Genomic DNA, 5469 nt, shown 5'->3' with positions numbered 1-5469 from the left:
TCTGTAGATGTTCACTGAAATGAAAAATAAACAAACTAAATTTAAAAAAAAACGGAAAAAAAAAGAAAAACAATCAATTTAATTAATCACATTAACAAAGCAAAGGACAAAAACCATATACTCCTATCAATTGATGCAGAAAAGGTCTTTGAGGAAATTCAATGCCCTTTCCTGATTAAAACACTTGATAAAATCCTAATAGAAGGAATTTCCTCACATAATAAAAAGTATATATGTAAACCTGAGAGCCAATGTTGTTCTCAATGTAGAGAAATTAAAGGCATTCCTTTTGAGAATAGTACCTATGCAAAAATGTGCACTATCATCTCTCCTATTCAATATTGCATTACAAGTCTTAGCAGTAGTAGTAAGACAAGAGAAGGAAAGAAGAGGTATCCAAATTGGCAAAGGGGAGGCAAAGTTATCTCCTTATACAGATGATATGACAGCATAATTAGAAAAATGTAAAAATTCAGCAAGAAAATTACTGGACATAGTTGACCAATTCAGTAAAGAGGCAGGATAAAATATCAACGTACAAAGATCAATTGGATTTTTCTACAAGGACAAAGAGAATAGAGCTGGAGCTGAGAAAAACAACACTCATCACAATAGCTAATCACAAGATTAAATACTTGGGAGTAAATCTAATTATAAACACAAAGGATCTATTCAAAGAAAATTACAGAGCATTACTAAAAGAAAGAAAAAGAGACCTGGAGACATGGTAGAATATCCCTAGCTCATGGATAGGAAGACTCAATATTGTGAAAATGACAATCCTACCAAAAGCAATCTACATATTCAATGGAATCCAAATACAAATACCAATTACATTCTTCATCAAGATGGAAAAGGAAATCTCCAATTTAATTTGCAATAGAAAGAGACCTTGAGTAAGCAAAGCACTCCTTAAAAAGAGAAACAAGATGGGAGACATCTCACTCCCTGATTTCAAACCCTGTTGACACTGCTGTGGTGGTCCAGACAGTGTGGTATTATTGGTACAATGACAGAAATATAGGTCAATGGAATAGAATTGAGGATCTAGAAATCTATCTATGTTCAACTGATTCTTGACAAGGAGATGAAATCAGTTAAGTGGGGAAACGACATCCTTTTTAACAAATGGTGTTGGCAAAATTGGAAAACCATCTGCAGAAAACTCAAACAAGACTTACACTTTCTCACCGTACATAAAAACCAACTCCAAGTGGATCCAGGATCTAGGACTAAAACCAAGGACTATAAACCTCATTTAAAAATAGTTTGGAAGAACCCTAGAAGCACTAATCCACAACTTGAACAGTTTCCAAGCATTCTGACAATCTTACAACCAGGACAGGATAAAATAGATGAATGGGACTTTCTAAGAGTCAAATCCCTATGCACATCCAAAAACTTCTCTAAAAGGGTAAAAAGGGCAGCCACAGACTGGGGAAAAAATTGGTAATGACATGTTTGATAAGGGACTTATATCTAGAATTTATAGAATAGTCGAATGCCACAACAAGATAAAGGTAAACAAACTAATTGCAAAATGGACACAGGATATGAACAGATATTCAGATGACAAACAGACACCTGAAGAACTGTTCAAAATCCCTAGCTCTAAGAGACATGTAAATCAAAACAACTATAAAATATCATCTCATCCAAGTAAGAATAGCAAAATTTAACAGAGCAGCAAACAACAAATGTTGGCAAGGTTGTGGATTGCCTGGAACCCTCATCCACTGTTGGTGGGAGTGTAAAATGGTACAACCACTATGGAAGACAGTATGGCTCTCTCTCAAAAAGTTGGAAACAGAAATACAGTTGGACCCAGCGATTCTATTCCTGGGAATATAACCTAAAGAAACCAGAACTGCCACCCAAGCAGATACAAATCCATATTTATTGCTGCTTTATTCACAATAACAATGGGTTGGGAACAGCCCAAGTGCTCACTGAAAGAATTTGTTTGAATTTGCATTTGAATTTTGTAAATAAACAAAAAGAAAGACACAAAGGAATGGATAGAGAAACTCTGGTATATTCACACAATGGAATATTACGCAGTACTGAAAAACAGAGAACTCATGAAATAATATAAAACATATGGAAGACCATAGAGGACATTATGCTGAGTGAAATACCTCAGTAACAAAAAGACAAATACTGCATAATGCCACTGTTATAGCAGAGGACTGTTATGGGAGTTTGGGGGGGAACTATGTAAAGAGGGGATTAATAATGCACACAGCATTGAACATACGAGGGAGATAACTGTATAAAAGAAACATATGATTCGGTATTTTTGGCATGACAAGAGTCCAGAATAACAGTTGCATTGCATAGTAAAGTGGTCTGGTGTGGGGGGATTGCATAACAATGAAAGAACTTTTTTCCAAAGAAAACAGTAAATTGGGGGGGAGAGCAGGGAGGAAAATTTACAAGAATGAGTGAATGGAAATCCAAGTTCTTTATAAACTTCCATTAAAATCTAAAAAAGATAAATGATATTTATCAGATATTAATAAAAAGCAAAACTGTCCAATGCAATACATCTTTTGATTTCTAAACTGCTTTTTTATTTATTGAATTTTGTACAATTTCCTATTCATTATGTATACCTTTTTTAAAAGTACAAATGTTAAGTATACATGAGGACCTCACCTGATCAACTACACAGGCCTCACATTGACTACATCTCTGGTAAGAATCAGTTGAGAAGCTCAATATCAATAGTTAAAACCAGGTCAGGTGCTGATTATGCAATATATAATCAATTTCTCATGTACAAGTTCAAATTGAAGATGAAGAAAATTAAGACACCTCTACCAGAATCAAAATATGATATTGAGTCTTTATCCTGATTGAAAGACTATCTGAAGAATAGCTTTGAAACACTGAACACTAATTACCAAAGACCAGGTGATCTGTAGGATGCAGCATGACAAAGAATATCAGGAATGAAGACAGCAAAATGTCATTATAAAAACAGAGTAGAAATAAAAGACCAAAATGAGTATATCAGAAGAAACCCTGAAAATCACACTAGAATGTTAAGAAGCAAAGAAATGGGAAGAAATGGCAAAGTGAAAAAAGATAAATAGTATATTCAGAAAAAGAGCTCAAGAAGACAAAAATATTATCTAAAGAAATGTGCCAAGAGCTGGAGTTGGAGGATAAAAAGTAAGGTCTTGTTTGACATTTCTCAAATTGGAAGAACTGAAAAATCCAAGCCTTGAGCTGCAATATTGAAAGAAAGTATGGTTCAGAATTTTGTATGATTCTAGAAGCATCAAATGCAGGTAGAAAGAGTACACAGAATCACAGTACCAAAAAGAATTGGTTGACAATTAAATAGTCTAGGTAGTAGCATTTAGTCAAGAACCAGTGATAATGAAGGAAAAAGTTCAAACTGCACTGAAGGCATTGGTAAAAATACCTAGAGTGGTACATCAACAGAAAATTGTCAGAAATGTTAGAGTGGATTTGTGACCATGGCACCAGAGATATCATTGGTGATGTCAGATGGATCTTGGCTAAAAGCAAAAAAAAACCAGAAGGATGTCTCTTTGTGCTTTATTGATTACACAAAGGCATTTTAATGTGTAGATCACAACAAATTAAGACTTACATTGAGAAGAATAGGAATCCAAGAGCACTTAATTGTGGTTATGCAAAACCTAGATTAAAATGTACATAATATTTACAATTTTTAGTTGCTTTTTATTTTGTTGTCTGACTGCTTTTCTAACATAACTGGACTGGGAGATTCAACTTCCATTGAATTAATTCTGTATTCTGATGATTCAATTCTTCACATTTGTACTTTAAATGGGCTAGCTATTTGGAAACTTTAGTCTTAATCTTAGAGATTTTAATTTGCTATTTGTATGATATATAATTTTCCCTTTTTTGTCAATTGTTTATTTAATTTGTTATTTACTTTTTAAATTAATTTTAATGAAAATTTAGAGACCCTAACCCTAACCCTAACCCTAACCCTAACCCTAACCCTAACCCTAACCCTAACCCTAACCCTAACCCTTTGGATTTCCATTCATTAATTGTAGCTCTTTTCTCCCTGCCCAACCACCTCCCCCAGTCCTCTCAAATCTTTGAAAAATTAAGAAAAATGCTTTCATTGTTATACAAACCCTACTCCCAAGCCTACTCCTCTATGCAACCGTTGTTTTGAAAAGAAAAATTTTTTTCATTGTCATACAATCTCTCGCCTCAAGTCCACTCCACTATGTAGCCTTCGTTTTGTACTCCTGTCATGACAATGATACCTAATTATATATCCCTTTTAGACAGTTCTCTCCCTCATCTGTTTCAATACAGTATACATAATTTATCCTTTGTTTTCTTAGGTTGCTCCCAACCCAGATGTCAGTCCCATTTTACAACAGTGGCACTATGCAGTATTTGTCTTTTTGTGACTGAGATAGTTCACTAAACATAATGACCCCTAGCATCACTTATTTTGTATAGTATTTAATGAGTTCCTTGTTTTTCCATGCACTGTAGTATTCCAGTGTGTGAATATAACACAGCATCTCTATTTATTAATTTCTTAATGGGCACTTAGGTTGTTTCCAACTCCTTGCTATTGTGAACAAAGCTGCAATAAACATGGGAGTGCATAGATCTGCTTGGTTGGCAGTTAGGTTTCTTTGGGGTATATTCCTAATAGTAGAATTGCTGGGTCCAGTGGTATCTCTATTTGCAACTTTTTGCCTTCCACAGGGGTTGCACCATTTTACACTCCCACCAACAGTGAATAAGGGTTCCAGTTTCTCCATAACCTCACCAGCAATTGTTTGCTATTCTGTTAAATTTTGCTATTTATAGTGGGGTGAGAGGATATCTCACGGTTGTTTTGAATTACATCTCCCTTAGAGCTAGGGGTTTTGAACGTTTCATTATGTGCTTGCTGGTCATCTAAATGTCTTCTTCGGTGAAGTGTCTGTTCATATTCTGTGCCCATTTTTCAGTTAGGTTGTTTACTTTTATCTTGTTGTGGTGCTCAAGTATTTTCTAAATTCTAAATATAAATCCCTTATTTGAGAGCGTGCCCCTGGGCAGAGGGGAAGCCTGGAAACTGTGCACCGGCGTAAGTCACCTCAGATAATAGTGAAGAGGCATATTGCAGGTACACAGGAAAAGCCGTAGGGAGGAGGAACACAGGAAAAGCCGTCAGGAGGAGGTACACAGGAAAAGCCGTCGAGAGGAGGTGCTGAGAGCGTGCCCTGGGCAGAGGGGAAGCCTGGAAACTACGCACCGGCAGAAGTCACCTCAGATAATAGCGAAGAGGCATATTGCTGGTACACAGGAAAACATAATCTACACAGGAGTTCTACAGGACACGTCACCTTCCCTTGGAGACAGTACAACTAAACTTAAGAGACTCTGGTCAAAAGGGGAAAAAAATGTCAGCAGTTGACGTGTTTGGAATCACAGAAGCCAAGAAAGCTT

At 35.8% G+C, this 5469-nt stretch overlaps 1 pseudogene; it reads left to right on the top strand.

Annotated features, from left to right (window-relative positions):
* Positions 1 to 5469, top strand: part of LOC102848639 — a 15375-nt pseudogene that overhangs the window by 1158 nt on the left and 8748 nt on the right.

Source organism: Elephantulus edwardii, unplaced genomic scaffold, assembly GCF_000299155.1.
Source record: "Elephantulus edwardii isolate Elephantulus edwardi_28Jun2011 unplaced genomic scaffold, EleEdw1.0 scaffold00044, whole genome shotgun sequence".
Lineage (NCBI taxonomy): Eukaryota > Metazoa > Chordata > Mammalia > Macroscelidea > Macroscelididae > Elephantulus > Elephantulus edwardii.
The sequence above is the reverse complement of the archived record's forward strand: the minus strand, read 5'-3'. Positions and strand labels throughout refer to the sequence as shown.